General features: G+C 42.7%; 1 long non-coding RNA gene across 1 annotated transcript; it reads left to right on the plus strand.

Moving 5' to 3' along the window:
* Nucleotides 1-20,986: 20,986 nt before the first annotated feature.
* Nucleotides 20,987-23,358, plus strand: LOC123729814 (uncharacterized). The gene is made up of 4 exons (XR_006761470.1): nucleotides 20,987-21,149; nucleotides 21,422-22,485; nucleotides 22,864-22,984; nucleotides 23,095-23,358. It is a non-coding gene; the product is annotated as an uncharacterized lncRNA (long non-coding RNA).
* Nucleotides 23,359-24,910: the final 1,552 nt, after the last annotated feature.

The following is a 24,910-nucleotide window of genomic DNA, read 5'->3' on the forward strand; positions in this document are numbered from 1 at the left end:
GTCCGATTTCAAAAAGGCTTTACAACGAAAGCAAAATATTAGATTATGTCAGCAGAGTACCCAGCCAGAAATAATCAGACACCCATTTTTCAAGCTAGCATATAATGTCACATAAACCCAAACCACAGCTAAATGCAGCACTAACCTTTGATGATCTTCATCAGATGACACTCCTAGGACATTATGTTATACAATACATGCATGTTTTGTTCAATCAAGTTCATATTTATATCAAAAACCAGCTTTCAACGTTTTGCCACCTTCTGAGAGCCTATGGGAGCCGTAGGAAGTGTCACGTTACAGCAGAGATCCTCAGTTTTCAATAAAGAGAGTGTAGAAGGCCAAGAATTGGTCAGAGAGAAACTTCCTGTAAGGAATCTTCTCAGGTTTTTGCCTGCCATATGAGTTCTGTTATACTCACAGACACCATTCAAACAGTTTTAGAAACTTTAGGGTGTTTTCTATCCAAAGCTAATAATTATATGCATATTCTAGTTTCTGAGCAGTAGTAATAACCAGATTAAATCGGGTACGTTTTTTATCCGGCCATGCAAATACTGCCCCCTACCCTAGAGAGGTTAACGGTTGTGGTTGTCACATCCTGACCCTTGTAAGGGGTCATTTTCTATAGTAGAGTGGTCAGGGCGTGACAGGGGTGTTTTTCTATCTTTTATATTTCTAGGTTTTAGTTCTAGGTTTTCTATTTCTATTTTGGGTTTTGGGTTGATCTCCAATTGGAGGCAGCTGGTCCTCGTTGCCTCTGATTGGAGATCATATTTAAGTTGGGGTTTTCCTGTTGTGTTTTGTGGGTTGTTAATTTTTGAGTAGTGTTTGCCTGCGTTACGGCTTTGTTATTTTAAGTGGTTGGTGTATTGCATATAGTTTCACAATAAATAAAAAGATGTGGAACTACGAACACGCTGCGTTTTGGTCCGATCCTTCAGAAAGCCGTGACAAAACAACCCACCAAAAAAGGATCAAGCAGCGTGGGAGGAAGTATCTGGAGTCATGGACTTGGGAGGAAATCCTGAATGGGAAAGGACCCTGGAGCCAGGCTGGGGAGTATCGTCACCCAAGGGAGGAAATAGAAGAAGCAAAGAGGGAGTGACGATACTATGAGGCGCTATATCCTCCAAGAGGCAAGGTGGAGAGGCAGTTGCAGAGGGAGGTGTTTAGTCCCAGGGTCATTAGCTTAGTGATGAGCTTTGAGGGCACTATGGTGTTGAACGCTGAGCTGTAGTCAATGAATAGCATTCTCACATAGGTGTTCCTTTAGTCCAGGTGGGAAAGGGCAGTGTGGAGTGCAATAGAGATTGCATCATCTGTCGACCTGTTGGGGCTGTATAAAAATTGGAGTGGGTCTAGGGTTTCTGGGATGATGGTGTTGATATGAGCCATGACCAGCCTTTCAAAGCACTTCATGGCTACAGACATGAGTGCTACGGGTCGGTAGTCATTTAGACAGGTTACCTTAGTGTTCTTGGGCACAGGGACTATGGTGGTCTGCTTAAAACATGTTGGTATTACAGACTCGGACAGGGAGAGGTTGAAAACGCCATTGAAGACATTTGCCAGTTGGTCATGCTCGCAGTACACGTCCTGGTAATCCATCTGGCCCGGCGGCCTTGTGAATGTTGACCTGTTTAATATTCTTACTATCATCGACTGCGGAGAGCGTGATCACACACTCTTCTGGAACAGCTGGTGCTCTCATGCATGTTTCATTGTTATTTGCATCAAAGCGAGCTTAGAATTAGTTTAGCTCGTCTGGTAGGCTTGTGTCACTGGGCAGCTCTCGGCTGTGATTCCCCTTGTATTCTGTAATGGTTTGCAAGCCCTTCCACATCCGACAAGCTTCAGAGCCGGTGTAGTAAGATTCGATCCTAGTCCTGTATTGATGCTTTGCCTGTTTGATGGTTTGTTGGAGGGCATAGCAGGGATTTCTTATAAGATTCCGGGTTAGAGTCCCGCTCCTTGAAAGCAGCAGCTCTAGCCTTTAGCTCAGTGCGGATGCTACCTGTAATCCATGGCTTCTGGTTGGGATATGTACTTACGGTCACTGTTGGGACAGACATCATCGATGCACTTATTGAAGCCAATGACTGATGTGGTGTTCTCCTCAATGTCATCGGAGGAATCCCGGAACATATTCCAGTCAGTGCTAGCAAAACTGTCCTGTAGCTTAGAATCTGCTTCATCTGAACACATTTTTATTGATCTAGTCACTGGTGCTTCCTGCTTTAATTTTTGCTTCTAAGCAGGAATCAGGAGGATAGAATAATGGTCAGATTTGCCAAATGGAGGGTGAGGGAGGGAGAGTTTGTACATGTCCCCGGCTACTAGGAGCGCCGCCTCTGGGTGAGCGTTTTCTTATGGAGGAATACAGCTCATTCAATGCTGTGTTAGTGCCAGGCTCTGACTATGGTGGTATGTAAACAACTTCAAAGAATACAGATGAAAACTCTCTAGGTAGATAGTTTGGTCTACAGCTTATCATGAGAAACTCTACCTCAGCGAGCAATAGCGCGAGACTTCCTTAGATATCAGGCACCAGCTGTTTACAAAAAAGCATAGACCGCCGCCCCTTGTCTTACCAGACACCGCTATTGTATCCTGCCGGTACAGCGTGTAACCAGCCAGTTGTATGTTGATGTTGTCGTTGTTCAGCCACGATTCCGTGAAGCATAAGATATTGCAGTCGTGAAAGTCGTGAAAGGAAAAAGAGGATTCTGCTAGTCCGTGGTTAGAAATCGCAGTCCTGATGTCTAGAACTTATTTTTGGTCATGAGAGACGGTAGCGGCAACATCATGTACAAAATAAGTAAAATAATAAGTTACAAACAACGCAAGTAAGCAAACAAAAAAACACAATTAGCCCGCTCATTTCAAACTTCAGTTTTATTTCCCTGTATAAAAATAGCAGAAAAGTTTCAATGATTGAGTGACAGGTTGGCACCAAAAAATATATATCTCTTCTGCACTGTGTCATTGTGAATAGACAGTCTGGTCTCATAGACTAGATGTACTGCGTCATGTAGACAGCCTGGTCTCATGGACTAGGGGAGACACTGAAGTTTTTTAGTACTATATCTCTTGACACGATGAAAATAATCATCAAATCAAATTTATTTTTATATAGCCCTTCATACATCAGCTGATATCTCAAAGTGCTGTACAGAAACCCAGCCTAAAACCCCAAACAGCAAGCAAAGCATGTGAAAGAAGCACGGTGGCTAGGAAAAACTCCCTAGGAAAAACTCCCTAGAAAAGGCCAAAAACCTAGGAAGAAACCTAGAGAGGAACCAGGCTATGAGGGGTGGCCAGTCCTCTTCTGGCTGTGCAGGGTGGATATTATAACAGAACATGGTCAAGATGTTAAAATGTTAAAATGTTCATAAATGACCAGCATGGTCAAATAATAATAATCATAGTAGTTGTCGAGGGTGCAACAAGCACGTCCGGTGAACAGGTCAGGGTTCCATAGCCGCAGGCAGAACAGTTGAAACTGGAGCAGCAGCACGGCCAGGTGGACTGGGGACAGCAAGGAGTCATCATACCAGGTAGTCCTGAGGCATGGTCCTAGGGCTCAGGTCCTCCGAGAGAAAGACAGAAAGAGAGAATTAGAGAGAGCATATTTAAATTCACACAGGACACCGGATAAGACAAGAGAAATACTCCAGATGTAACAGACTGACCCTAGCCCCCGACACATAAACTACTGCAGCATAAATACTGGAGGCTGAGACAGGAGGGATCAGAAGACACTGTGGCCCCATCCGATGATACCCCGGACAGGGCCAAACAGGCAGGATATAACCCCACCCACTTTGCCAAAGCACAGCCCCCACACCACTAGAGGGATGTCTCCAACCACCAACTTACCGTCCTAAGACAAGGCCGAGTATAGCCCACAACGATCTCCGCCATGGCACAACCCAAGGGGGGGTGCCAACCCAGACAGGAAGACCACGTCAGTGACTCCACCCACTCAAGTGACGCACCACTCCCATGGACGGCATGGAAGAACACCAGTAAGCCAGTGACTCAGCCCCTGTAAAAGGGTTAGAGGCAGAGAATCCCAGTGGAAAGAGGGGAACCGGCAAGGCAGAGACAGCAAGGGCGGTTCGTTGCTCCAGCCTTTCCGTTCACCTTCACACTCCTGGGCCAGACTATACTTAATCATAGGACCTACTGAAGAGATAAGTCTTCAGTAAAGACTTAAAGGTTGAGACTGAGTCTGCGTCTCTCACATTGGTAGGCAGACCATTCCATAAAAATGGAGCTCTATAGGAGAAAGCCCTACCTCCAGCCGTTTGCTTAGAAATTCTAGGGACAATTAGGAGGCCTGCGTCTTGTGACCGTAGCGTACGTGTAGGTATGTACGGCAGGACCAAATCGGAAAGATAGGTAGGAGCAAGCCCATGTAATGCTTTGTAGGTTAGCAGTAAAACCTTGAAATCAGCCCTTGCCTTAACAGGAAGCCAGTGTAGGGAGGCTAGCACTGAAGTAATATGATCAAATTTTTTGGTTCTAGTCAGGATTCTAGCAGCCGTATTTAGCACTAACTGAAGTTTATTTAGTGCTTTATCCGGGTAGCCGGAAAGTAGAGCATTGCAGTAGTCCAGCCTAGAAGTAACAAAAGCCTGGATTAATTTTTCTGCTGCATTTTTGGACAGACAATTTCTGATTTTTGCAATGTTACATAGATGGAAAAAAGCTGTCCTTGAAACAGTCTTGATATGTTCTTCAAAAGAGAGATCAGGGTCCAGAGTAACGCCGAGGTCCTTCACAGTTTTATTTGAGACGACTGTACAACCATCCAGATTAATTGTCAGATTCAACAGAAGATCTGTTTCTTGGGACCTAGAACAAGCATCTCTGTTTTGTCCGAGTTTAAAAGTAGAAAGTTTGCAGCCATCCACTTCTTTATGTCTGAAACACAGGCTTCTAGCGAGGGCAATTTTGGGGCTTCACCATGTTTCATTGAAATGTACAGCTGTGTGTCGTCCGCATAGCAGTGAAATTTAACATTATGTTTTCGAATGACATCCCCAAGAGGTAAAATATATAGTGAAAACAATAGTGGTCCTAAAACGGAACCTTGAGGAACACCGAAATTTACAATTGATTTGTCAGAGGACAAACCATTCACAGAGACAAACTGATATCTTTCCGACAGATAAGATCTAAACCAGGCCAGAACTTGTCCATGTAGACCAATTTGGGTTTCCAATCTCTCCAAAAGAATGTGGTGATCGATGGTATCAAAAGCGGCACTAAGATCTAGGAGCACGAGGACAGATGCAGAGCCTCGGTCTGACGTCATTAAAAGGTCATTTACCACCTTCACAAGTGCAGTCTCAGTGCTATGAAGGGGTCTAAAACCAGACTGAAGCGTTTCGTATACATTGTTTGTCTTCAGGAAGGCAGTGAGTTGCTGTGCAACAGCTTTTTCTAAAATTTTTGAGAGGAATGGAAGATTCGATATAGGCCGAAAGTTTTTTATAATTTCTGGATCAAGATTCGGCTTTTTCAAGAGAGGCTTTATTACTGCCACTTTTAGTGAGCTTGGTACACATCCGGTGGATAGAGAGCCGTTTATTATGTTCAACATAGGAGGGCCAAGCACAGGAAGCAGCTCTTTCAGTAGTTTAGTTGGAATAGGGTCCAGTATGCAGCTTGAGGGTTTGGAGGCCATGATTATTTTCATCATTGTGTCAAGAGATATAGTACTAAAACACTTTAGTATCTCCCTTGATCCTAGGTCCTGGCAGAGTTGTGTAGACTCAGGACAATGGAGCTTTGGAGGAATACCCAGATTTAAAGAGGAGTCTGTAATTTGCTTTCTAATGATCATGATCTTTTCCTCAAAGAAGTTCATACATGTATTACTGCTGAAGTAAAAGCCATCCTCCATTTGCGAAGGCTGCTTTTTAGTTAGCTTTGCGACAGTATCAAAAAGAAATTTCGGATTGTTCTTAATTTTCCTCAATTAAGTTGGAAAAATAGGATGATCGAGCAGCAGTGAGGGCTCTTCGATACTGCACGGTACTGTCTTTCCAAGCTAGTCGGAAGACTTCCAGTTTGGTGTGGCGCCATTTCCGTTGCAATTTTCTGGAAGCTTGCTTCAGAGCTCGTGTATTTTCTGTATACCAGGGAGCTAGTTTCTTATGACAGATGTTTTTAATTTTTAGGGGTGCAACTGCATCTAGGGTATTGCGCAAGGTTAAATTGAGTTCCTCGGTTAGGTGGTTAACTGATTTTTGTCCTCTGATGTCCTTGGGTAGGGATAGGCAGTCTGGAAGGGCAGCAAGGAATCTTTGGGTTGTCTGAGAATTTATAGCACGACTTTTAATGCTCCTTGGTTGGGGTCTGAGCAGATTATTTGTTGCAATTGCAAACGTAATAAAATGGTGGTCCGATAGTCCAGGATTATGAGGAAAAACATTAAGATCCACAACATTTATTCCATGGGACAAAACTAGGTCCAGAGTATGACTGTGGCAGTGAGTAGGTCCAGAGACATGTTGGACAAAACCCACTGAGTCGATGGCTCCGAAAGCCTTTTGGAGTGGGTCTGTGGACTTTTCCATGTGAATGTTAAAGTCACCAAAAATTAGAATATTATCTGCTATGACTACAAGATCCGATAGGAATTCAGGGAACTCAGTAAGGAACACTGCATATGGCCCAGGAGGCCTGTAGACAGTAGCTATAAAAAGTGAGTGAGTGAGTAGGCTGCATAGATTTCATGACTAGAAGCTCAAAAGACGAAAACGTCATTGTTTTTTTTTTTGTAAATTGAAATTTGCTATCGTAAATGTTAGCAACACCTCCGCCTTTGCCGGATGCACGGGGGGTATGGTCACTAGTGTAACCAGGGGGTGAGGCCTCATTTAACACTGTAAATTCATCAGGCTTAAGCCATGTTTCAGTCAGGCCAATCACATCAAGATTATTATCAGTGATTAGTTCATTGACTATAACTGCCTTGGAAGTGAGGGATCTAACATTAAGTAACCCAATTTTGAGATGTGAGGTATCACAATCTCTTTCAATAATGGCAGGAATGGAGGAGGTCTTTATACTAGTGAGATTGCTAAAGCGAACACCGCCATTTTTAATTTTGCCCAACCTAGATCGAGGCACAGACACGGTCTCAATGGGGAAAGCTGAGCTGACTACGCTGACTGTGCGAGTGGCAGACTCCACTAAGCTGGCAGGCTGGCTAACAGCCTGCTGCCTGGCCTGCACCCTATTTCTTTGTGGAGCTAGAGGAGTTAGAGCCCTGTAAATGTTCGTAGATAAGATGAGAGCACCCCTCCAGCTAGGATGGAGTCCGTCACTCCTCAACAGGCCAGGCTTGGTCCTGTTTGTGGGTGAGTCCCAGAAAGAGGGCCAATTATCTACAAATTCTATCTTTTGGGAGGGGCAGAAAACAGTTTTCAACCAGCGATTGAGTTGTGAGACTCTGCTGTAGAGCTCATCACTCCCCCTAACTGGGAGGGGGGCCAGAGACAATTAATCGATGCCGACACATCTTTCTAGCTGATTTACACGCTGAAGCTATGTTGCGCTTGGTGACCTCTGACTGTTTCATCCTAACATCGTTGGTGCCGACGTGGATAACAATATCTCTATACTCTCTACACTCGCCAGTTTTAGCTTTAGCCAGAACCGTCTTTAGATTGGCCTTAACGTCGGTAGCCCTGCCCCCTGGTAAACAGTGTATGATCGCTGGATGATTAGTTTTAAGTCTAATACTGCGGGTAATGGAGTCGCCAATGACTAGGGTTTTCAATTTGTCAGAGCTAATGGTGGGAGCCGTCGGCGTCTCAGACCCCACAACGGGAGGAGTAGAGACCAGAGAAGTCTCGGCCTCCGACTCCGACTCGCTTAATGGGGAGAACCGGTTGAAAGTTTCTGTCGGCTGAATAAGCGACACCGGTTGAGCATTCCTACAGCGTTTCCCTCCAGAAGCCATGAGAAAGATGTCCAGCTGCGGGGACCGTGCAAGGGGGTTTATACTAACGTTACTATCTGTACTTACTGGTGGCACAGACGCTGTTTCATCCTTTCCTACACTGAAATTACCCTTGCCTAACGATCGCGTCTGAAGCTGGGCTTGCAGCACAGCTATCCTTGCCGTAAGGCGATCGTTCTCCTGTATATTATAAGTACAACGACTGCAATTAGAAGGCATCATGTTAATGTTACTTAGCTTCGGCTGTTTGAAGTCCTGACGAACCATGTCCAGATAAAACCTCCGGGGTGAAAAAGTTGAATGAAAAAAGTTGAGTGAGGGAAAAAGTAAAAATATACGGTAATGAAAAAGTAAAAAACCGTCAGGTAGCAAAGTAAGATCGGCAACAAAACGCACAGCAGCGTAAACAAGTCTGCAAGTTGTGACCGGAAAACATGGCCTCTAAACCTTCAAGCTGCATATTGGACCCTATTCCAACTAAACTACTGAAAGACCTGCTTCCTGTGCTAGGCCCTCCTACGTTGAACATAATCAAATGAAATGTATTTATAATGCCCTTCTTACATCTGCTGATATCTCAAAGTGCTGTACAGAAACCCAGCCTAAAACCCCAAACAGCAAGCAATGCAGGTGTAGAAGCAGGGCACGGCTCTCTATCCACCAGATGTGTACCAGATTCACTAAAAGTGGCCGTAATAAAGCCTCTCTTGAAAAAAGCCAACCCTTGACCAAGAAAATATAGAAAACTATCGGCCTATATCGCATCTCAAATTCCTCTCAAAAATGTTAGAAAAAGCTGTTGCGCAGCAACTCACTGCCTTCCTGAAGACAAACAATGTATACGAAACGCTTCAGTCTGGTTTAGACCCGATCATAGCACTGAGACTGCACTTGTGAAGGTGGTAAATAACCTTTTAATGGCGTCAGACCGAGGCTCTGCATCTGTCCTCATGCTCCTAGACCGTAGTGCTGCTTTTGCTACCATCGATCACCACATTCCTTTGGAGAGATTGGAAACCCAAATTGGTCTACACGGACAAGTTCTGGCCTGGTTTCGATCTTATCTGTCGGAAAGATATGTTTGTCTCTGTGGATGGTTTGTCCTCTGACAAATCAACTGTAAATATCGGTGTTCCTCAAGCTCCGTTTTAGGACCACTATTGTTTTCACTATATATTTTACCTCTTGGTGATGTCATTCAGAAACATAATGTTAACTTTCACTGCTATGCGATGAAACCCAGCTGTACATTTCTACATTTAAAAAATAATAATAATTTTACCCCCTTTTTTCTCCCCAATTTCGTGGTATCCAATTGTTAGTAGTTACTGTCTTGTCTCATCGCTGCAACTCCCGTACGGACTCGGGAGAGGCGAAGGTCGAGAGCCATGCGTCCTCCGAAACACAACCCAACCAATCCGCACTGCTTCTTGACACAACGCACATCCAACCAGGAAGCCAGCCGCACCAATGTGTCAGAGGAAACACCGTACACCTAGCGACCTGGTCAGCTTGCACTGCGCCCAGCCCGCCACAGGAGTCGCTAGTGCGCGATGAGACAAGGATATCCCTGCCAGCCAAACCCTCCCTAACCCTGACGACGCTGGGCCAATTGTGAGCCGCCCCACGGGCATCCCGGTCACGGCCGGCTCGAACCCAGAGTCTCTAGTGGCACAGCTAGCACTGCGATGCAGTGCCTGAGACCACTGCGCCACCCGGGGAGTCACTCAGCTGTACAATTAGATGAAACATGGTGAAGCCCCAAAATTGCCCTCCCTCGAAGCCTGTGTTTCCGACATAATGAAGTGGATGGGGGCAAATGTTCTACTTTTAAACTCGGACAAACAGATGCTTGTTCTAGGTCCCAAGAAACAAATAGATCTTCTGTTGAATATGACAATTATTCTTGATGGTTGTACAGTCGTCTCAAATAAAAAACTGTGAAGGACCTCGGCATTACTCGGCGTTACTCTGGAGTTGATCTCTGTTGACGAACATATCGAGACTGTTTCAAGGACAGGTTTTTTGCATTTACGTAACATTGCAAAAATCTGAAACTTTCTGTCCAAAAATGATGCAGAAAGATTTATCCATGCTATTGTCACTTCTAGGTTAGACTATTGCAATGCTCTACATTCCGGCTACCCGGATAAAGCACTAAATAAACTTCAGTTAGTGCTAAACACGGCTGCTAGAATCTTGACTAGAACCAAAAAATGTGATCATATTACTCCAGTGCTAGCTCCTCTACACTGGCTTCCTGTTAACTTCTTACATCTAGACGTTCCGCTAGCGGATCACCGCTCCAATATCGAATGATAGGGCGTGGCGCGAAATACAAATACGTCAGAAATGCTATAACTTCAATTTCTCAAACATATGACTATTTTACACCATTTTAAAGACAAGACTCTCCTTTATTTAACCACACTGTCCGATTTAAAAAAGGCTTTACAACGAAAGCAAAACATTAGATTATGTCAGCAGAGTACCCAGCCAGAAATAATCAGACACCCATTTTTCAAGCTAGCATATAATGTCACAAAAACCAAAACCAAAGCTAAATGCAGCACTAAGCTTTGATGATCTTTATCAGATGACACTCCTAGGACATTATGTAATACAATACATGCATGTTTTGTTCAATCAAGTTCATATTTATATCAAAAACCAGCTTTTTACATTAGCATGTGACGTTCAGAACTAGCATTCCCACCGAACACTTCCGGTGAATTTACTAAATTACTCACGATAAACGTTCACAAAAAACATAACAATTATTTTAAGAATTATAGCTACAGAACTCCTTTATGCAATCGCGGTGTCCGATTTTAAAATAGCTTTTCGGTGAAAGCACATTTTGCAATATTCTGAGTAGTTAGCCCGGCTATCACAGGCTAGCTATTTTGACACCCACCAAGTTTGGTACTCACCAAACTCAGATTTACTATAAGAAAAATTGGATTACCTTTGCTGTTCTTCGTCAGAATGCACTCCCAGGACTTCTACTTCAACAACAAATGTTGGTTTGGTTCCAAATAATCCATAGTTATATCCAAATAGCGGTGTTTTGTTCGTGCGTTCAAGACACTATCCGAAGGGTAACGAAGGGTGATGCGCTGACGCTTATCGTGACAAAAAAAATCAAAATATTCCATTACCGTACTTCGAAGCATGTCAAACGCTGTTTAAAATCAATTTTTATTTGATTTTTCTCGTAAAAAAGCGATAATATTCCGACCGGGAGACGTCCTTTCCGTTCAAAGACTCAAAATCTAAAATGGACTCTTCACGTGCACCCGCACGCCAGTCTCATTGTTCTCAGATCGACCACTTACCAAATGCGCTACTGTTTTTCAGCCAGTAACTGCAGAGTCATCATTCAATGTTCTGGCGCCTTCTGAGAGCCTAGGGGAGCCTTAGAAAGTGTCACGTTACAGCAGAGATCCTTTGTTTTGGATAGAGATGACAAAGAAGGCCAAGAAATGGTCAGACAGGGTACTTCCTGTACAGAATCTTCTCAGGTTTTGGCCTGCCATTTGAGTTCTGTTATACTCACAGACACCATTCAAACAGTTTTAGAAACTTTGGAGTGTTTTCTATCCAAAGCTACTAATTATATGCATATTCTAGTTTCTGGGCAGGAGTAATAACCAGATTAAATCGGGTATGTTTTTTATCCGGCCTTGAAAATACTGCCCCCTATCCATAACAGGTTTTAAGGCAAAGGCTGATTTCAAGGTTTTACTGCTAACCTACAAAGCATTACATGGGCTTGCTCCTACCTATCTTTCCGATTTGGTCCTGCCGTACTGTTACGCACGCTTCTTGGAAGAGGGAACGCAACACCCTGCTACAACTCAACTCCCCGTTGAGGGAAAGAGATATGGGATTGTAGGTACAGGTAAGGATGACAGAGGCAGAGATTAGTGCCGTTTACAGGGGATTTATTTCGTTCACACGGTAATTTGGGGAAAAGGGGCTGGACGGAACCAAAGCAAAGAAAGTAAAAAATAAAGAGCCCCTTCTCCTACCTTACCTACCTACCCACTACTTACGTAACTCGGACCACCTGGCGCACTAACCAAAATACAGGGGATGGTCTGCCCAGGTCTTACCTAGTATGCATAGACTTAGTAAATACTACGAGTATATGTATGCCCGCAGGCCTCTTGCCTAAGCAATCCCAAGGTGCCTTTCCCTTCCCCCCTGGGAACAAATGAAACAGAATAATACAAACATAAAGTGAACAATTTCACTGTTTTTGATTACAGTATCAAACGTCAGCAGGACCGGCTACAAAATACTTTACAAAAATTTATAAAGACCATCAATGAAACACAGGACATACCAAGAAGCTCTCTCCTAACAAAGGAACACTGTCATTTAAAGCTGCCTAAGGAGTCGGTAATTGCAGACAACTGTATCTCCTAACGAGAGGGCGGGGTCAGAGCTCCAATCTGCAATGGGGCCGACCAATCAGCTGCTTAGAATTTCAGAAAGCCATCCTGAAACACACACATACAAAGAACCTGGGGAACGTAACACGTACATACCTACACGTACGCTACGGTCACAAGACGCAGGCCTCCTTACTGTCCCTAGAATTTCTAAGCAAACAGCTACAGGCAGGGCTTTCTCCTGTAGAGCTCAATTTTTATGGAATGGTCTGCCTATCCATGTGAGAGACGTAGACTCGGTCTTGACCTTTAAGTCTTTATTAAAGACTCATTAATTCAGTAGGTCCTTTGATTGTACTCTGGCCCAGGAGTGTGAAGATGAACGGAAAGGCACTGGAGCAACAAACTGCCCTTGCTGTCTCTGCCTGGCCGGCTCCCCTCTCTCCACTGGGATTCTCTGCCTCTAACCCTATTACAGGGGCTGAGTCACTGGCTTACTGGTGCTCTTCCATGCCGTCCCTAGGAGGGTTGCGTCACTTGAGTGGGTTGAGTCACTGACGTGATCTTCCTGTCCGGGTTGGCAACCCCCCTTGGGTTGTACCGTGGTGGAGATCTTTGTGGGCTATACTCGGCCTTGTCTAAGGATGGTAAGTTGGTGGTTGAAGCTATCCCTCTAGGGGTGTGGGGGCTGTGCTTTGACAAAGTGGGTGGGATTATATCCTGCCAGTTTGGCACTGTCCGGGGGCCCTGTCCGGGGCCACAGTGTCTCCCGACCCCTCCTGTCTCAGCCTCCAGTATTTATGCAGTAGTTTATGTGTCGGGGGCTTGGGTCAGTCTGTTATATCTGGAGTATTTCTCCTGTCTTATCCGGTGCCCTGTATGAATTTATGTATGCTCTCTCTAATTCTCTAATTCTGTCTCTCTTTCTCTCTCTTTCTTTCTCTCTTTCTTTCTCTCTCTCAGAGGACCTGAGCCCTAGGACCATGCCTGAGGACTACCTGGACTGATGACTCCTTGCTGTCTCCAGTCCACCTGGCCATGCTGCTGCTTCAGTTTCAACTGTTCTGCCTGCGGCTATGGAACCCTGACCTGTTCACCGGATGTGCTAGCTGTCCCAGACCTGCTGTTTTCAACTCTCTAGAGACCGCAGGTGCGGTAGAGATACTCTGAATGATCGCCTATGAAATGCCAACTGACATTTACTCCTGAGGTACTGACCTGTTGCTGGTCATCTTTGAACAATTGAACATCTGGGCCATGTTCTGTTATAATCTCCAACCGGCACAGCCAGAAGAGGGCTGGCCCCTCATAGCCTGGTTCCTCACTAGGTTTCTTCCTAGGTTCTGGCCTTTCTAGGGAGTTTTTCCTAGCCACCGTGCTTCTGCACCTGCATTGCTTGATGTTTGGGGTTTTAGGCTGGGTTTCTGTACAGCACTTTGTGACATCAGCTGATGTAAGAATGGCTTTATAAATACATTTGATTTGATTTGATTTAGATGTACTGTGTATAGACAGCCTGGTCTCATAGACTAGACGCACTGTGTCACTGTGTGTAGACAGCCTGGTCTCACAGACTAGATGCACTGTGCCACTGTGTGTAGACAGCCTGGTCTCACAGACTAGATGCACTGTGTCACTGTGTGTAGACAGCCTGGTCTCATAGACTAGATGCACTGTGCCACTGTGTGTAGACAGCCTGGTCTCACAGACTAGATGCACTGTGCCACTGTGTGTAGACAGCCTGGTCTCACAGACTAGATGCACTGTGTCACTGTGTGTAGACAGCCTGGTCTCATAGACTAGATGTACTGTGTCACTGTGTGTTGACAGCCTGGTCTCACAGACTAGATGCACTGTGTCACTGTGTGTAGACAGCCTGGTCTCACAGACTAGATGCACTGTGTCACTGTGTTTAGACAGCCTGGTCTCATAGACTAGATGCACTGTGTCACTGTGTATAGACAGCCTGGTCTCATAGACTAGATGCACTGTGTCACTGTGTGTAGACAGCCTGGTCTCATAGTAAATGTAAATCCAGGACACTCAGATAGATTAGTATGATATGTTATGTTTGTATGGTTACATAAGACAGAAGGTTACTTAAAGGTGCAATATGCAGAAATTGCTCTGCCATTTACTGGTTGCTAAAATTGTAATGGTAGGCCTAATTTCAGTTTGTGACAACACAAGCAGTAATTGTGTAGAGAATCATTATACCATATGAACCGCTGTGAAATATATTTTCCATAACCAAAAATATTGTATTTTCATATGTTCGAAGCTGGTGTACAAAACTGACAGTAAGATGCAGAAACGAAACTTAAGAACGGGAAACATAAAAATAGTGCATATAGAACACATCTACAGCTGATTAGACTTGCTTTAAATTAGAAATTAAAGATCTAAAACTCAATGTTTCTATGTGGATTTGTTCTGGCACCCCAAAAGTTTACATATGTCTGGTTGGTAAGGCAAAAACATATTGTATGTTTCTAGGCTAAAAGATATGAGGTGCTCTGTGTTCCTGCTGGTAGCAGGCCTTACCTAGATGCGGGGAAATGTCATGCCTTGGAGTATGGTTGTATCTATCTTGGAAGTCAGATGACAAACCTGCATGGATTAGCAGGAGAAAACATTGTACCTGTATTCAGACAATTGTAGTCAAGACAGCTTCAGTTTACACCGGAATATACAGGTTCCAGGACTCTACTAACACTTCACACAACTAATTGTATTCTAAATTAAATGCAGAGATAATGATCCATCAGGGCCCGCTCATTCCACCCCGACCCCGCGGCAAGAGTCCTGAACTCCAGGGCAAAGTCCTGAGCGCTCCTCGTCCCCTGTCTTAAGTGAAACAACCGCTCACCCGCCGCCTTGCCCTCCGGGGGATGATCGAATACCGCCCGGAAGCGGCGGGTGAACTCCGGGTAGTCACCCCGAGCCGAGTCTGGGCCATCCCAAACTGCGTTGGCCCATTCCAGGGCTCTACCCGTAAGACAAGAGACGAGGACGCTCACCTTTTCTTCGTCGGAGGGAGAAGGGCGAACGGTCGCCAGGGAGAGTTCAACCTGTATCAAAAACCCCTCACATCCCGCAGCTGTCCCGTCAAACTCCCTCGGTGGCGCAATCTGGATGCCGCTCGCACCCGCTTCAGGGGGGGGTCGGTAGGGGCGCCGGCTGAGGAACCGGAGCTGGTCCGGTGGGTGAAGCCCCTCTCTCCCAGTTCTCCAATCTGGCCAGCACTTGGTCCATCGCCGAGCCCAGGCGGTGGAGGAGGTTGGCGTGATCTGACACCTGTTCTGCCACTGACGGTGCTTCCGCTCCTGCTGACTCCATAATTTTAGAGGTGCGGGATTCTGTCACGGTTCCTTAAGGCAGGAGGAAAGGGCAGAGTCAAACGCAGGAGACGTAGTCCAGTAGTGTCGTAGAATGATATATTTATTGCACCGAAAAAAACCATTCGGCGTAACACAAGGGCATAGGGTGCGCCCAGAGACCACACGGGAACACAGTAAACCCTGAGAAAACAAAAACACGCATGGGGCGCAGCCCGGCAAATGCAATATTCATCCAGCGAGAATCCGCTGTGGAAAAATGTGCAAAAAGCACAGAACGTACACAGACCTGCCCGCTGACAAACAAACAATCCCGCACAAAGACGAACCCCAAAGAAACAAACTAAATACCTCCCCACTAATGACAGACAAGAGACAGGTGTGGGCTAGAGCAGACAAAAACCAAAGAACACAGAAACATAGATCAGTGGCAGCTAGTAGACCGGCGACGACGACCGCCGAGCGCCGCCCGACCGAGGAGGGGCGCCATCCTCGGTGGATACTGTGACAGGTATCTAAGAGCCGACAATTCCGTTATGCTCTCATTGACATAATCTTTGGAAATTAAGAAAAACTTCTTGTTATACGTAACCCTTATGACATGATTGCTTTACTTGCAGTATCATTTTCAGAGGTGATCAGAAGTCAAGTGATGATACTTATAATCCTTATTTATTTGACAACGGATTCCTTAAATACTTGGAGCGACTTCCGCAAGTGTCTGCCACTATGTGGGGGAACCTGGAAAAAGAAACAGGAGAACTGTCAAAAATTGAAAGATAAAATATATGAGGGTGGTATGAACGCCCGACGTCCACAGGTGGGGGTTGTGCTTACAGCCCAACACAGTGCAGGATTTTTGGCATTTGCCAGAGAACACCAAGATTGACAAATTCGCCACTGGCGCCCTGTCCTCTTCACAGATGAAAGCAGGTTCACACTGAGCACATGTGACAGACGTGACAGAGTCTGGAGGCGCCGTGGAGAACGTTCTGCTGCCTGCAACATCCTCCAGCATGACCGGTTTGGCGGTGGGTCAGTCATGGTGCGGGGTGGCATTTCTTTGGGGGGCCGCACAGCCCTCCATGTGCTCGCCAGAGGTAGCCTGACTGCCATTAGGTACCGAGATGAGATCCTCAGACCCCTTGTGAGACCATATGCTGGTGCGGTTGGCCCTGGGTTCCTCCTAATGCAAGACAATGCTAGACCTCATGTGGCTGGAGTGTGTCAGCAGTTCCTGCAAGAGGAAGGCATTGATGCTATGGACTGGCCCGCCCGTTCCCCAGACCTGAATCCAATTGAGCACATCTGGGACATCATGTCTCGCTCCATCCACCAACGCCACGTTGCACCACAGACTGTCCAGGAATTGGCGGATTCTTTAGTCCAGGTCTGGGAGGAGATCCCTCAGGAGACCATCCGCCACCTCATCAGGAGCATGCCCAGGCGTTGTAGGGAGGTCATACAGGCACGTGGAGGCCACACACACTACTGAGCCTCATTTTGACTTGTTTTAAGGACATTACATCATAGTTGGATCAGCCTGTAGTGTGGTTTTCCACTTTAATTTTGAGTGTGACTCCAAATCCATACCTCCATGGGTTGATAAATTGGATTTCCATTGATTATTTTTGTGTGATTTTGTTGTCAGCACATTCAACTATGTAAAGAAAAAAGTATTTAACCTCTTGGGGCTAGGTGGGACGCTAGCGTGCCACCCGTGGTGCACTCCATCAACAGCAGGTGCATTTCAAGAGCGGCAAATTTGAATCCAAATAAATGTCAAAATTCTAATTTTTCAAAAATACAACTATTTTACACCATTTGAAAGATAAACATCTCCTTAATCTAACCACGTTTTACGATTTCAAAAAGGTTTTACGGCGAAAGCATAAATTTAGAGTATGTTAGGACAGTACATTTGCAAGAGTTGTGTGTAATGTTTTGTCAAGTCAAAGACAGGGTCACCAAAACCATAAAACCAGCTAAAATGATGCACTAACCTTTTACAATCTCCATCAGATGACACTCCTAGGACATTATGTTAGACAATGCATGCATTTTTAGTTCTATCAAGTTCATATTTATATCCAAAAACAGCGTTTTACTATGGCATTGATGTTGAGGAAATCGTTTCCCTCCAATAACCGGCAGTCAAGTCAGCGTCACAAATTAAATAATTAAAATTAGAAAACATTGGTAAAATATTATATTGTCATTTAAAGAATTATAGATTTACATCTCTTGAACGCAACCAACTTGCCAGATTTAAAAATAAGCTTACTGGGAAATCACACTTTGCAATAATCTGAGCACTGCGAAAATACTATGTAAATAATCCATTACCTTTGATTCTCTTCATCAGATGTCACTTCCAGGTATCACAGGTCCATAACGAATGTAGTTTTGTTCAAAAAAGCTCATCATTTATGTCCAAAAATCTCCGTCTCGTTAGCACATGATGTAAGCCAGCCGGACTTCTCGTCATGAACGAGGGGAAAAAATATATTTCCGTTCGTTCAAACATGTCAAACGTTGTATAGCATAAATCATTAGGGCCTTTTTTAACCAGAACATGAATAATATTCAAGGTGGACGAATGCATACTCTTTTATAACGTATTGGAACGAGGGTACCCAACATGAACTCGCGCGCCAGGTGTCTAATGGGACATCATCGTTCCATGGCTCTTGTTCGGTCAGATCTCCCTCCAGAAGACTCAAAACACTTTGTAAAGGCTGGTGACATCTAGTGGAAGCAATAGGAAGTGCCAAAATATTCCTAAGCCCCTGTGTTTTTCAATGGGATAGGTTTAAAGTCAATACAACACATCAGGTATCCACTTCCTGTCAGAAAATGTCTCAGGGTTTTGCCTGCCAAATGAGTTCTGTTATACTCACAGACACCATTCAAACAGTTTTAGAAACTTTAGAGTGTTTTCTATCCATATATAATAAGTATATGCATATTCTAGTTACTGGGTAGGATTAGTAACCAGATTAAATCGGGTACATTTTTTTTATCCAGACGTGCAAATGCTGCCCCCTAGACCCAACAGGTTAATAAGAGTATTTCATTCATTCAGATCTAGGATGTGTTATTTTAGTGTTCCCTTTATTTTTTTGAGCAGTGTATATATATTTTTTTTTAAACAAAATCTGAAACATTTTCTAAAGTAACTTCTATAGGTTTTAATTATTATTTTTAAATCCCCCTAAAATTTTTACAAGCGTTTCGCTACACTCGCATTAACATCTGCTAACCATGTGACCAATAAAATTTGATTTGAATTCATCTTCATTATCCCCCACGTTGCTCCACCTCTGCTTCTGGGATGAGCCAGGCGGGGCTCAAAGCGGGTAAGTACAGATTCTTCTCCACTGACGTCAATGCCAACGTGGTACTATACCTCTGTTACACTGAACACGTATCTGCAGATCTAGAGGAACTTGATTTGCATTTACAAATGTTCTGTAGGTGTTATGATGTGTGTTCCAACTTCCACTGCCAACAAGGAACACGAACCACTATACACATTACATTGGAGTCAACCATACTTTCCTTCAGTCTAATCCAACTGAACCCAGTTTTACCTGTTGTAAATCTTTTTTTATCATAACAAACTGTCTAAAGTTTCCTGACATATATTTTAGAATTTAAGAATTGGTGTTAAATCAGTTTTTCTAATATTTTTTGTTTTGTTTGGTCATCATTTTTTGACCTCCAGACTCCCCCATCTCATCCCATCAACTCTGTCAGTCCACCAGGCCCCACAATGCAGCCTCCACACCACTGCAGTAACAGCCACATCTTCCCATCACAAAGCTTCAGTACTATCTCAATGTGTTGTAAGTCCTGTACAGCACTTGGTATTCATCACTGTTGAGACAATGTTACAGCTGATAACATGTAATGACATTTCCAACCTAACCAACCCCCTCTGATTCTGGGAAATCTTCTTGTTACTTACAACCTCATGCTAATCAAATTAGCCTACGTTAGCTCAATCATCTCGTGGGGGATACTGATCCCGTAGAGGATAATGCCCTTTTAGTGTAACACCAGATCCCAAATGAGTGCATTTCACAAATGTAATCTGTTCACAATGACAGCTTCTCAAGTGTTTTTAATACTTCATTTGTGGAGGTGAAGATTCTTTCAAAACTCATTTTGAGCATTTATTATGAAAGTTAACTGAAGAGGTAAAGTTTATGTTAACCTATATTCTAATTCTAATAGTCTGTTTATCAAAACATCATGAACATCCTCTGTTGTCTGTCTAGAAACGGTGCTGTTACAGATACTGCTTGTGTTTGTCATCATGTGACTGCATGGGAAGATTAGAACATGTCACCACCCTTTTCTTTATGTTAGTTTAATGTGAAAACAAGGTTAATGTAATTCTAATTCTGAAGATGAATAAGAACATTTAGGCATTAGAGTAAATACAATGAAGCAAGGTCTTAGGTTGTGAACAGAGTATGAACTCAAACGGATGCAGAGAAAAGCTCAAACCAAGTTTATTCAGCCCACTGAATGCTGCATCTGCATAGCACAGCTTGTACATAACCAATCAATCATTTATTACAGTATGTCAAGTAAAGGGTGTGACTTCTCAGAAATGTTCATCTGTTTCCCAGAACTGCCTGTTGCGCGGTCGTCAAGCGGCTGGTACCACAATGACAATGGATTCCTGGCATAGTTGGAGCGCCTTCAACCAGCACCTGGGGGAACCTGGGAAAATAAACAGGAGTACTTTCCCAATGTACAAAACAACTCATCCTTATTTTTCAATAACATTTTCCTTAACATTGTTCTGAAATAAATTCTCTTTGAAATGTGAACATTTGATTGATTAATTTAATTTATTGAAAAAGTTTCAAATTCAGTCTGTAAGACAACAAAATGTGTAAAAATTCAAGGTGTGTGAATACTTTCTGAAGGCATTGTATATGAAATGGGAAGGCCATTGTGCAAACATTGTGCAAACACCTGTAATCTCAGAAATAGCAGGCACCTGTAATCTCAGAAATAGCCGTCTGTCTGTCGTGGGTTATCAAACAGTATGCTGTTATTCCTGTTTGAAGAGAGGAAAGTGATCCTGAAGATTAAAATAGTGTTCTTCAATTATTTTAATGCCTAATCTTTTACGTGAAGTGTGTAGTGATTTTACAAATACATTTAGCTCTGTCAGGAAACTGAACAGACAGGCAAGATGGAACACGCATCCACACCCGACACACCCACATCCTGTTTGATCACCTGATTAAGCTGATAAATACCCAACAGTACTCCCAAGTGAACAACAGTTTATGGAAATTTTTGACATAAACTGGTCTTCAAAGATTATCCTTTTCAGTAGAGTCACATCTAGAACTTATCCGGGCGTTTTAATACAAACATTTGCGGAGTTGGAGCGTGATGAGGGTAAGATTATTTTAAAACTAATTTGGAGAATTTCTTATGAAAGTTAACTGAAGAGGTAATGTTTATGTTAACCTATATTCTAATTCTAATAGTCTGTTTATCAAAACATCATGAACATCCTCTGTTGTCTGTCTAGAAACGGTGCTGTTACAGATACTGCTTGTGTTTGTCGTCGTATGATTGAAAATCATTTCACTCACTTCCTCTTTGTGTTTAATGTAAAAACAAGGTTAAACAAATTCTGTTCTGGTTTTTTTATTCATTTTTTTCAGGATAATGAAGATGAAAACCAACATTTTGGCATTAAAGTGAAAGTTGAGGAAAATGTCAAAGAAAAAATTATCATTATGATAATGCAGTACGGTAGACAAAATAAACAAATTACTATTAATATTGATGACCCAAACTTTAACCAGGTTTTCTCGAAAGACAATTGTAAACTCAAATTAGACTTCATAGGTCCTTTTAATGAAAATACTGTATTTAAAACAATTATTTTCCTGAAAAAAAATATCATCTTTCAAGAAAGTAACTATGTGATTTACATTAATAGTTTGTATGATTATGTCAACGTAATTGTGTATTTCTGGAAAAATAAGGAAAAAATACAAAATATAACGGACCCAATTTATATAATATCAGGGAGTCATATTTCTTTAATAGATAGGTATGACTTCTATATTAAAACTGAGCTCAGAATTAATGAACACACTATCCCGTATGCTATTCAGGGAGGCAGACTTAATGTATCTGATATTGTAATTAAAGGAAAACATTTAAATCATGTCCCATATAGTACATTAGATAATAAGGTATCGAAGAACCTAGATTTCTGTCTTGCTCTCACTGATATAATCTTTGGAAATCAAGAAAAACTTCTTTGTATAAATAATAGTTTTGACATCACTGCTTTAGTTGCGGTATTATTTTCAGAGGTAATCAGAAATCCAGTGATGATATTTATTAACCTAATTGCAATGACAATAAATTCCTTACATTCTTGGAATGACTTCCGCCAGATTATGCCACCTTTAGCTGGGGGAACCTGGAAAGATAAACAGAAGTACTGTTCCAAATTTATGAAACGACTAAACCTATTTTTTTCAAAAACATTTTCTGAAACATTTTCTGAAATTATTTGAACATGGAAATTCTTTGATTAATTGAATTTATTTTAAAAAGTTGTCCTTCATGGAAGGGGCGGGTGGTGGAGGGTCCAAATAAAACAAAATAAAACATCCCAAAATGTTATAAAATATCAACAAATTCATCTTCATTATCCCCCACGTTGTTCCACCTCCGCTTCTGGGAGGAGCCAGGCGGGGCCACAGAGCGGGTAAGTACAGATTATTCTCCAGTGACACCAATGCCAACGTGATACTACCTCTGCTACACTGAACACATATCCTAGATCTAGAGGAACTTGATTTACAAAAAGCAGAATGTTCTGTAGGTGTTATGATTGGGGTGATGTGTGTTCCAGCTTCCACTGCCAACAAGGAACACAACTGCTTAACAAATTGCTTTGGTGTCAACCATACTTTCCTTCAGTCTAATCCAAATGAACCCAGTTTACCTGTTGTAAATATTTTTTTTATCATAACAAACTGTGTCAAAAGTTTCCTGACATATATTTGAGACTTTAACAGTTGGTATTAAATCAGTTTTTCTGATGTTTTTTTGTTTTGTTTGTTCATCATGTTTTGACCTCCAGACTCCCCCATCTCATCCCACCAACTCTGTCAGTCCACCAGGCCCCACAATGCAGCCTCCACACCACTGCAGTAACAGCCATATCTTCCCATCACAAAGCTTCAGTACTGTCTCAATGTGTTGTAAGTCCTGTACAGCACTTGGTATTCATCACTGTTGAGACAATGTTACAGCTGATAACATGTAATGACATTTCCAACCTAATCAACCCCCTCTGATTCTTCTCATTCAGGAAGTACCATCCAGGATCCTGTGGCAACGTCAATGTGAAACAGCATTGACCCGTGATCACCACCAACCAGGGCTCCACAGCGGTATCCTTGGACACCCAGTGAATCCAGAGAGAGCACACCAGGCAGCATTGAGCACTTTGATGAGATTGGCTGTTCAGCAGGAAGATTCATCTGGCTACACAGAAGGGATGATGGCTCTGACCAATAAAATTCTATTTTTGAAACTATATAACTGAATAAACTATGATTTAACTAAAAACATATTTCTGTTTTGGTTAGTAATTATTGCCTTATTTCACTGTAGAGCCTCTAGCCCTGCTCAATACGCCTTATTTATCCATCCTACAAGTGTTTAGCAGATGTTATTGCGGGTGTAGCAAAATGCTTGTGTTTCTAGCTCCATCAGTGCAGTAATATCTAACAATACACACAAATCTAAGTATAGGAATGGAATTAAGAATATATAAATAAATGGGCGAACAATGTCAGAACGGCATAGACTAAGACACAGTAGTATAGTATAGAATACAGTATATACATATGAGATGAGTAATACATAGACTAAGACACAGTAGTATAGTATAGAATACAGTATATACATATGAGATGAGTAATACATAGACTAAGACACAGTAGTATAGTATAGAATACAGTATATACATATGATATGAGTAATACATAGACTAAGACACAGTAGTATAGTATAGAATACAGTATATACATATGATATGAGTAATACATAGACTAAGATACAGTAGTATAGTATAGAATACAGTATATACATATGAGATGAGTAATACATAGACTAAGACACAGTAGTATAGTATAGAATACAGTATATACATATGAGATGAGTAATACATAGACTAAGACACAGTAGTATAGTATAGAATACAGTATATACATATGAGATGAGTAATACATAGACTAAGACACAGTAGTATAGTATAGAATACAGTATATACATATGAGATGAGTAATACATAGACTAAGACACAGTAGTATAGTATAGAATACAGTATATACATATGAGATGAGTAATACATAGACTAAGATACAGTAGTATAGTATAGAATACAGTATATACATATGAGATGAGTGTGTATATACTGTAGTGCAAATCAATCCCAGAACAACAGCAAAGGACCTTGTGAAGATGATGGAGGAAACAGGTACAAAAGTATCTATATCCACAGTAAAACGAGTCCTATTTCGACATAACCTGAAAGGCCGCTCAGCAAGGAAAAAGCCACTGCTCCAAAACCGCCATAAAAAAGCCAGACTACGGTTTGCAACTGCACATGGGGATTGAGATTGTACTTTTTGGAGAAATGTCCTCTGGTCTGATGAAACAAAAATAGAACCGTTTGGCCATAATGACCATCATTATGTTTGGAGGAAAAAGGGGGAGGCTTGCAAGCCGAAGAACACCATCCCAACCAAGAAGCACGGGGGTGGCAGCATCATGTTGTGGGGTGCTTTGCTGTAGGAGGGACTGGTGCACTTCACAAAATAGATGGCATCATGAGAAAGGAAAATTAGGTGGATATATTGAAGCAACATCTCAAGACATCAGTCAGGAAGTTAAAGCTTGGTTGCAAATGGACAATGACTCCAAGCATACTTCCAAAGTTGTGGCAAAATAGCTTAATAAGGACAACAAAAGTCAAGGTATTGGAGTGGCCATCACAAAGCCCTGACCTCAATCCCATAGAAAATTTGTGGGCAGAACCGAAAAAGCGTGTGTGAGCAAGGAGGCCTACAAACCTGACTCAGTTACACCAGCTCTGTCAGGAGGAATGGGCCAAAATTCAC

This window comes from Salmo salar, chromosome ssa23, assembly GCF_905237065.1.
Source record: "Salmo salar chromosome ssa23, Ssal_v3.1, whole genome shotgun sequence".
Taxonomy (NCBI): Eukaryota; Metazoa; Chordata; class Actinopteri; order Salmoniformes; family Salmonidae; genus Salmo; species Salmo salar.